Source organism: Gavialis gangeticus, unplaced genomic scaffold (assembly GCF_001723915.1).
Source record: "Gavialis gangeticus isolate Ggan-Ray unplaced genomic scaffold, GavGan_comp1, whole genome shotgun sequence".
Lineage (NCBI taxonomy): Eukaryota > Metazoa > Chordata > Crocodylia > Gavialidae > Gavialis > Gavialis gangeticus.
Window position 1 is genome coordinate 154,633,850 of NW_017729032.1, and position 10,818 is coordinate 154,644,667.

Consider the following 10,818-nt stretch of genomic DNA (forward strand, 5'->3'; position numbering starts at 1 on the left):
AACACATATACCCACCCCCTGCTTTACCCCCCCACCCCATATACCCTTGACCCACACACTCACCCTCTGCTCTATATCCCCCACTGCAACTCCTACCCCACACACCCACCCTCTGCTCTACAGGACTAGCCATTGATGTTCACGAATGGGTCCTGGTCCAAAAAAGGTGAGAACCACTGATCTAATCTAACCCCCTGCTCAAAGCAGGCCCATTTTTGTTGCTTGTTTGCTTTTTAAGTTTTCTACTCTTAAACACTGGCAGTTCTGCCTTGCCTTGCATGTGAGGTTCTCCGAGAGCTCTGCGAATATGAATTCTCTAAGCTGACTCATTTCAAATTATGCCAGTTTCTAATACCTCAAATAGTACAGCCCAGATTATTTTTAGAAATGTATTTAACGTAGGCAAACCAGCATGTTTTCTCCTCGTTTTGTTCCCCGATGTAGGCGCAGTTTTTTGTTTTGTCTTAGCATCCCAAAATAATCCACACTGGGACTGACACCCACCATGGAAAGTTTCAGCCTCAAGAATATAAGAGCAAAGCCTAAAGAATATGAAAGCAAGTTCAGCATAGTTATGAGAATGGAGCCTTGTAGCAGAAAGCACTAGGCAACTGTCAGTATAGGTATGACTACCAGTACATTATAATTGATGCTTACTTTTACAAGGGTTTTTCTGCAGCCGAACACTGGGAAATAGAAAGCGAATGTGATACTTGACATGGGTGCAGACTCCACACTTTAAAAAGGGACATAAAACTCCAAGAAAAGTTAAGTAGAATGATACAGGGATTTGAAAGTAATAATAATTTTAAAAATTGAAACAATGCTTTTGGGCCTAAAGACATGAGACTCCTGGCGAACACAATTAGAAAAATTCCTGAAGAGAAATAATATTTGAGAAATAAAGACTTCACATTAGCTGCAAAATCTTACTGTGTAGCCATCAAGCCTGGCAGCATCCAAGCTGCCTCACATCCTCTCTTACTCTTCCCACCCATACCTTACTGACTGCCTTTAAACTTTTTGATCACTTCAAATGAAAGATGTTAGAAGTACTAGTGAGAAAACGGCAGGATAGAGATGCTAAAGTCTCTCAAGGCCACACTGCAAGGTCATAGTGAACCTAAGATAGCCCACCACACCCAGATTCAGATCCTATTCACAGTGACATCTTCCTTCTCTTCTCAGTATATTTCCATTTCACAGGAAGAGAAAGTGATCACGCTTTGATATATCAAAGAACTTTTTTAATGATGCTTATGAAACCCTTTGAAGATAAAAATTTCCATACAAGTGCTAATTATGTACAGCTTCTCAGAATGAAGCCCAGTGTTGGTACGGTATGGCAGTGTGAACTCCAAAGATTTGTGAGTGTATGGAGATGGGCACAGCCAAACTACGACAAGTAGAAGCAAAGCAAATAGAGGTTCTGTTTATTCATTTTATCAGGGGAGGGGAAAGAATCACTGTAACACTGGACTTCCAGGGTGGCCTTTTATTTGGCCACAAGATAATTGACAAGGGAGTAAAAAGGTATTTTCCGTTTATGCTTCCGATTTTCTAAGCCACTCTCACATTTTTTGAATACTTGGAGTTGATAGTTACTGGGAGCAGGATGAGCCAAAGCCTGGATTTGGACGCAAACTTCCAGTTATGTAAAATTTTTGCGTTGTGGTTAAAAAAAAAAAAAAGCAAAAAAAAGCAGAAGTACTCTTCTGTGGTCCTTTCACTGGCTTCGGGGGGGTCATGCACTGGAGGGTAACCATGGTGAGTCTGGCTGCAGTGAGTATGTATAGATGTTCTGGATGTGTTCTTCCTTTGAGGTCTTTTGACTTCATTATTATAGATTTCAGGAAGCTGATGGACATGTTCCTCAAGCCTGTTGCCCCCTCCACGGGACTCATGTATCATTCTGGTTTCAGCCGTGTTTGGGTGGGACTTGGATGTCTCTCTGGCTCACTGCTGCAACAAGTCAGATTAAGAAGGGAAGGGAACGTGGTGTAGCCCACCACTGGTACCAAAGCATACTGTGCCTCCAAGCAGGTTGTACAGGACTTCGTGACCTGATATTCTACAGCTCCATACATGCGTTGATTATCAGTGACAGAGCACCATCTTGAAATTAAAATCTTCATCTTCAGACTGATTAATTAAGTCCTTATGGAAAAGAATAAGACAGGTTGTATGTATCAGAGTTTTAGCTTCAGACTTTCTGCAAGCACCACGGTATAAGGGATATGAATTACACATTGTTCTTCACAGCCACGAGGCTTACAAGATTTAGGAAAAAGATCTCTGCACATTGGATACCGAGCAATTTAGAAAGATCTAATCACAAGAAAGGCTACTAAGTAAGCATTTCTGAAAAGTCTGGTGTGAAATTCTCATCTCACTGACTTCCCAAGGGTCAGGATTTCAACCTTATTTTTTAATTAGGTGCCTAACCAGGATTTGAGCCTTTCTGTCTCCAACTCCGGCTGCTGAGCACTTAAAAGTCCAGCCCAAAGCTCTTCAGAAAAAATCTCACTGACTTTTTATAATCCCCAATAATGTTAGCTGAGATCCTGAAATATAAGGAAGTCACAAAAATAAAAAAACCTAGCTGACTAAGCTGCACTGCCTGGAAACCAGGTCACTTCATGCCCTGATGCCATGCAAAGCACCCTTTCCACTAAGCTTTCCATTGTGTGTGTTCAGTCAACAGTGACAAAAAAATAAATTATATTCTGGGTATGAAATAGGTGGAATTACCCTGAACGCAAGCAAAGAACAATCAATAACTGACATCATCCTTAAGCAATGCCCTTAGAGGGAACCTATGTTGCACAGCTAAAGATGGACAGTTTAATGGGGAAGGAGAAGAGCCCTGCTCTCTGTGAGGTTGGTTAAATTTTCAGGAGCAGTATTCCTACCCAAAACATTTCAAATTGCAACTCAGGCCTCTGATATATTGAGGTGGGTGGGAGGGAGTTTGTAAGATATGTCTTGTCTATTTCCCCTTTCTCTTTTCTATTCTATTCACATAATTAAGCTTTTGGCCAAAAATGTAAGAGACAGAAACTTGGTTTTTTGTTTGTTTTAAAGAGCAAAAGCTGACAATTCTCATGCAATCACTTGACTCCAGTAACTGCGGTTTTGCAAAAAGAAACCAAACATCATAAGATGCAGGAAAGATTGCAAGATAGTCACAGAGTAAAATTGTCCCAGATTAAAGTATGCACAATGTATGCTTTGTGCACTCAAAACTCAGTTGCCACTTTTGGAAAACTTGTCTTTACATAGGAAGGCAGCTGGTACTCACAGGATCACATCCTCAAAGTCCTGATGTTTTTTGCCACTAAAGCCTTGCTTTCCTAAGCAAACTGGAACTTGACTTGGCAGTACCTCACAAAGAGTTTTAAATTATTTACTATCACATTCACTAGCTTGGTTATATACCCCCAAAGTCATGGGTATTTTATTTACAAACCTAAGGACATGTAAATCCATGCCGAATGAAAACAAGAGGTCAGGCTTGTCTTAAAATGTCTTGCTGGTGACTCCACAGACAAGATAGCTTTACAATCTAGCCAACCCTGCGAGTTCAAAAGCCTTGAGAAAACTGTCTGACCTCAAAACATGAGATTGGCTTAAAAACCATGCCAAAGGTTTAAAAAGAACAAATCCTGAGTTTTGATCCCTCATCTGATTTTTTATAACTCCTCCTGCCACTATGTGCTGGTGTATATTGTGCCAAATACCTATTGAATATTCAAGGTAAACATACAAAACATGCACCAAAAATGGAGGCTCTTGTATAACTGATCATGTGCCCCACATCACCTCCCAACTTCCTCCAAGTGTTTAGATTCCCCGCTACTCTATTCTGCTCCTGCTGTCTCAGAAAAAGAAAGGCCTGTTAATTTCTGTATTATATGACAGATGGATATTGTGCGGAAAGGAAGAAGTTACATTGCAACTTTTTCATATATTGGTTAAAAGGATATGGGGAGGGTGGGCCTCCACACTTCAAAAAGGTACATTGTTCAGACTTCAAAAAATATCAACTTAATAGAAAGAGGGTGCATCAACATGTTCATTAATACACAGTAATTACTGCACATTTAATTTAGTACTTATATAATCAAGTACTAAATAAATGTGCAGTAACTAGAGTTACTATGCAGTAGTGCCAGCAAACGCCTTTTTAGTGACACTACTGTGCAATAGCCTAATAATACTGCACAGCAGCATATTAGCATTATTTGTGTTGTGGCACACTACTGCACAGTGTTATTAGGCTCCTGCGCATTAAGCGTCTCATGTAGATGTGCCCAGAGACTTCCAAATGAAAAAATATCAGGTTATAGCATAATAACACAATGCTTGTGGATAACAGAACTATACAAATATCTAAAGAAACAAATGTGATGAGTTAGGACTACTCAAATTGAATGCAGGTTAGCACATGCAGCTTGAAAGCATGGCACTTCCAGTTACAACAGCTTGGGCAAATTTGCAAGGAGTCACTAAGTACTACCCAAATTAATCAAACTAAGTGATTTATCCAAGATTGCACTGTAATCTGGTGGTTCTGTCTCAAACAGCTCTAGCCTCCTGACTTCTAATTCCCTATTCTAAGCATTAGCCAATGTTAATTCACAACAAAGATGTGTTTTGGAGCATCTTTTATCTCAAAGAACTTTACCAAAGAACCATTTTATCCATTACTTTAATACAGCAGCTGTTTAATAGTTCACAGGAACACTTCAAAACAGGAAATACAGGGAAATTTATGTAATTAAGCTGCTGGTGGAGTAAAAGGAGGCAGAATTTATTTAAACAAGTTGCAATTCAGTAGGATGCAGGAATTAATACCCTACTCAAATATCACCTAATTTTATGATTTTTCTCCTGGGTTTCACAATATGATGTGCTTCCCTTAACGCCTCAGTTCCTGGAGGCAAGGCATGCATACAGACATTCACTGCCCCTAGTTTATGTTCATGTGGCTTACTTTAAGCCACCCAAACATAGACCGTGAGTAGTGTATATAGCTGTTTGCCACACCCAGGAGTTGTTCAGGAAACCCAGCGTGGTTAATTTAGGGCTGGGGGAAGAGTGGGCAGATTATGACATGGCTAGAGGGTAAGCAGGAGGGGTTGGTGGGATTGGGGGGTCTGGTGCAGTTGGCTGGGGGGGAGCTAAGGAAGGATAGTGCACCCCTGGGGCCAGGGTGAACAGCTGGGCTTTCCTGCAAACCCATGCAGGAGTTCAGGAGATCAAGTTAACTCTTTCCTAAACTGATTTAACCCTATCTGGATCCAAATGAGTGTACCTCCTCATGCAACTGAAGACCTCTGAGTGCCTGCATGATTGGGCATTTAGATCTAAATGTAACACCTGCATGTTCCCAAGAAATACATATGAATCTGATCTAACTTTAAAAAAAAAAGTTGCTAGCCGTGATGGTTACAGAAAGCTTTAAAAAATATGCCTGAACTGGCAAAAGTCCAAACACCACCCCCAAAAGGTATTATTTGTGAAATCTTTATTAAATTGCTGTAGTGAGGGAGGAAGGAAGGAATTTATGACTTTTGACCATTTTAGGTGCTGGCAATACTTCATCTCTTATGCAACATGCTGTGGGTTTATAATCTTCACCTAAAGTCAGATTTTATTTTCTAAAAGAAAATGCCATGACAGCCAAGCATTCCTGAATCCCAGGTTGAAGCAGCAGCTGTTTACATTAGGCTGTAATGAACCATCAAGATCATTTTTAGCTGTACCTACATTTCTTGGATACCTCTTAATGTACTGACCATATAGCTTGCTCAGTTATCTTTTGTAAACAGTTTATTAGAGGCATTTAGCTCATTTTTTTGTTTGTGAACTAGCAAAGACCAGTAATGTTTCTTTCACTATTTATTGATTCATTATTCAAAATTGTATGACAAATAATTTGTGCAAATTTTAGATTATAGTTTGTTCGCTAACTAGTTACTACATCTAGATTACTATGCAGATAAACGCTAGGGACAGAAATTACACATAAACAAGTATATGTGATCAGAAACCAGTTCAAATCTGTAACACACCAGAAGTTAATTGCACATAAACTGCTTTTAAAATGGCTGAAACTGGTTTGAGATAAACCTGGGTGGATATAGTATCCAGATTAACTAATTTCATTTAAATCAGTTTATTGAATTTATATCCCAGATTCCCTCCAGATTCATGTTAACTCACAGTCCCCCAACATCCCAGGATGCTTTGCATCTCCCCTGCAAACCCCTCCTCACAAGGTGGCAGGTTAGCCTTGGCCACTTGTCCGCTTCAGCTGAGCAGGGAGGTATGCTCTAGCCTCTGGCTTCTGGCCTGGGCCACTGCAAGCATGTGTTTGCATTCCCGGAATCGAAAGTGAACGTCTGTTCACTTGCTTCTCAATTCAATCTACACAGCTGAGACTAATTTTTGACAAATCAATTCAGCCTCAGGCTTTCTGACTATCTGTTCTTAGTCTATCTGGCTAGGCAAAAACAAAAGAAGAGTAAGAATCCTCAGTGTGAGCTATCCAGTTCCTAGGTAATAGCTACTCTTAGACTTACTGCTTCTTTATTCTTGGTGCTGCAAGCACAAGACAGGTGGTATCTGAGTCTGCTGCTGCTGTAGGTAGCCTGGAATGACCACAGTTAGCATGTACAGTAGTAAAAATGCAGTAGTAGTGAATTTGCAGCTAAACTGATTAAAAATCATGTAGAAAAAATGCAGTAGTAAGAAAAGTCAAGAGAGACTTCCTGCCTGTGGGGAAGTCACTTGCAAACAGAGACAGTCAGGCGAAGTGCCCATTCATTGAGCCTGAACGTTTCAGCTGAAACACCTTGGCTTCTGTGAAATTTGCCTGAACTCAAGGATGACTTTGGAGAGAACCTCACTTGGATTCCTGGTGTTTGGATCCCAAGGCTGGGGATGGTGAAAATGGTTAGGGTCCTCACCTTCCCAACCAGGGACCCAGACCTGTTCAGTGAAGATTATGTTTTGATTAATTTTGCAGTTGGGATCAGAATTTGAGCTAACAAGAATGTGGCTAATACATGAAAAACAGGAGGATATCCATGGAAGGGTGGTGTTTTGGCTGCAGTCAGAAGAAACCTGAAAAGCAGCCAGCATAATAAATCTAAAGGGCAGAGGAAAATTGCAATGGTAACACAATGTTTTTGTTAAAAAAAATAAAACTTCTGCGTAGGGCCCCAAATATTACATAAGCACAAGATGCTGTGATTTTAGAAGCAAATTTAGTTTGACTTTGATTTAAGAATAATTCTATTTGTAACTATTCTTACCATAAACCATACAGAATTCTCCAGTGGTGCCTAACCTAGTAAGTAGAAATGGAGAGAGCTCATATTGCAAACAAAATTAGCACATGTGTGAGCTGAGTGAAGGTCCAGGCAGTAAGGACTAGTGAGTACCTTTTTTTGGAATTTTAATTGTCTTTGCAGCTGGCCATACCCTTTTAAATCAGACTATGGACAGCTGCTCCTTTTCTCCAAACTTGCATTCTCAGTGATCTGTCCCCTACATTCTCAATTCATTGATTCCCATACTCCTTTGGCCAGGTCTACACGGTAAACTTTCTTGACCCAGCTACATGAGTCAGGAAGCTGACAAGGTGTGGTTTGTGGGCAAATCAACTGTGGCAGCAAAACCTGCTAGTGCAAGTGCAGTTATAGCAGTGAAAGGGCCTTTATCCAACATAAACTGTATCCATCTGGGTAATGCACTACTTCGCTAGTGCAGAGCAGAGATATAACAGGGCAGCTGGGTGCCTGGAGCAGCGGTGAATTCTGGCTGCCATGGTGCTGTAGTGACAGCTGTAATTCTCACCTCTTCTTCCACCATGTGGACATCTGGGGGTGCTTCCCTGATGGCCCCACCTTAGTTATGCTAGTGGTGTATAGCACATTGTTAAAGCACTCCCTAGAAGAGATCAACCTTATTTCAGTGTGGAATCACTGGCACCATCTCAGGTCCTAACCCTCTTTCCTTTAACTTTCCCTCAGTGCTTACTTTCTCTCATATCATTCCTCCCAAACATGCTCAAGTTATGCTCTTAACTTTTTTTTTTTTAACTTTTCTAACTTTTTACTACTATGCCCTAGCTGTATTTGGACACTTTCCACTGCTTCATGCTTCACCCCTGGAAAATCCCAGCACTTACCTGCCATTAATATGCAAACTTTTAGGGTGTTTGCTAACAGCAGACAATTAAAAATAATGAATCTGACCCCCAATGTGTGTGTCCCTGAGCACCTCAGTCTCCTCCAGTCTAATTTCTACTGCTTCATTGTTGCAAAGATGCCAGTGATCGCTTCTCCCTCTCTTTGCTCTTCACCTACCTAGCTTTCCATTTTCCCACCATAAAGCAAACAAGTTGCTTCATTTTCTTCCAACCTTAGGCAGCCCTCCTTAGTAAGTGATGGACAGAAGACAACAGAATGTGGTAAGGCAATAGACTCTCACAATTGAAAAGATAGAAGAAATACACTTTCTGATGTATTATAGACAGGCCACTTTTTAAATCTTTAAACAGATGGAATTTTCCCTGCATCTCGTTTATCATCATGAGAAAAAGCTGCAGTTTTGCTTCATTTCCACATCATCAAGGAACTGATGGCACAGCAGGGAACTGTCAAAATCCAGCTTCTCCAGATGCTTCCCTTCTCTTTCTGCCATGTCACCTCCTCAATCCTTTCTTCCTATTGATTGTTTTAAACATTTTAGGTTGGCACATGGAACGACATTTGTGGAAGATTTTTTCTCCAGTAAGTATAAAGAGTGGGTGAAAGTAGTGCTTCTGCTTTGGGATTTAAATTGACATTTATCACATAGAGCTTGATAGTAAATATTAGTACAGGCTAACTTAATGGCAGTGTTTTCATGATGTTCCTCTTTCACTCCAACTTATTTTCACATCAGGGTGTTGTATGGAGTTGGCGATTTGTGAAAAGGGTCACAAGGGGGTAGTATTACACAGATTCTGGGTAGTGTGAAAATATAGGGAGAAAAAGAGTGGTTTTGACACATTTTCAATTAAAGATATCTCAATTAAAACAGGTTTTTCAGTGCATGCTGTAAATACTCAAATTCATTTTTTTTTTCATTCTGAGCAGCAAGCAGCAGTTAGTTAAGTGACTATTGTGCTTCTTCTCCTCAGGGGTTGTTTTTGATATTATGTGTGCAGCATGGCTATCATGTGAGGGGGCAAGACTGACTCTCCTTGTTCAAAGTGATATCTAGAGTAAAAACAATGCAACAAAGTCATGGAAGAAAATTTACAAGGAGAAAGGTCAGATTAATAGGAGGCTGAGGTTAAATATTTTAAGAAAGTTATACATGTACCAAAAAGATAAAATGTTAATCTGTGAGGGAAACACTGAGAAAGGTGAGTGAATGATGCATTTATGTATAGAGAAATAGTAAAAAGGGGGAGAATAATGGAAACTTGTAGCACATGATATTTTTGGGTTATAACTATTTTACTTTATTCAGTAAATAATTCTGAAGATCTGATTTAATGTATTTACAGTCAAAGTAATTTAAAAAAACTCTCGGGTTTTCCTATGCTTTGGTGACAGACAGCTTATGATCAGGGTTGATGTTACAGACTCAAACCTCTTTAAGAACTGCCATACTGGGTCAGACTAATGGTACATTTGTCTTAGTATCTTCTCAGACAGTGGTAAGTAGTAGACACTTTAGAGCAGTCATTCTCAACCGGGGTGCTGTGGCACCTTTTAACATACGGTGGGGCCCTTAGCACTGTTAGGCTTGCAAATGCCGACACATGATTTAACAGATAAAGTTAGAAATTTTAAAGCAGGAATCCATAGTGTCAAAACCATTCTGACCTCTTGTGGTCTTTCTGAGTTCTCTGTAACAGAAGGATTGCTTTATTATAGTTCTGTAGTAAAAAAAAAAATAGTTAAAGCTAAGAGCTGTCATTTTGTGAGGATGCCTAAAAAGGTCAAGAAATCTGACTTTAGAGGGAGCATATATGAACTGAGCATGTCTAGAGTGATCTTTCCCTTGTGATACAGTCCCTGAAATTAGCTACCATTGGTTGTCAGAGGATTCATCCCTGGTTGTTTTATTTAATAGGTCTCAATGGACCTGTCCTCTATGTATTTGTCTAATCCCTTTTTGAACCTGGTTATACTGCTATGTGTCTCTACAATCTTCTGTAGTAACAAGTTCTGCAAGTTAACTATACTCTTTTGCAGGTAATACAATAAGTCTGAGAAGTGGCAGGTATAGGCAGAGCTAGAACCAGGAGTAACGGTGTCTTTAGCAGGACTGGGAACAGAAGAGCAGATAGGCATAGTTAGCTGTGTTAGTCTGAAGTCATATAGAAGGCAGGATAGATCTGCACCTTACAGACTAATGAAAGTGCACGTGTGTGTGTACATATAATATATATTTTACAAGATTTTGAGCTAGAGCTCACTTCACCAGACAAAGATAAAGAAATTTCATCAGATGAACAGCAACAAAGCAGTTGAGTTGCTACTTGGTGATGCTGGAAAATTGCTGTGGTAAGTAGCGTTGAGGTAGAAAGACTACAAAAGTTTAGGGGGGCAGGCCACAGGTTGGTGCACTTGGAAGAATGCTGTTAGTCTCTGATTCACAGGAGCAGGAACTGTCAAGCTGGAGGCAAAACTGGACAGAATGAACTTTTTCTACCCCAGTATAAAAGGGATTTGATAGATTTCAGATATGCCAATTTCTTCTCCCCCTACCTGAGCTTTGCTCCCCTCACTCTCTTGAATGAAACAACCC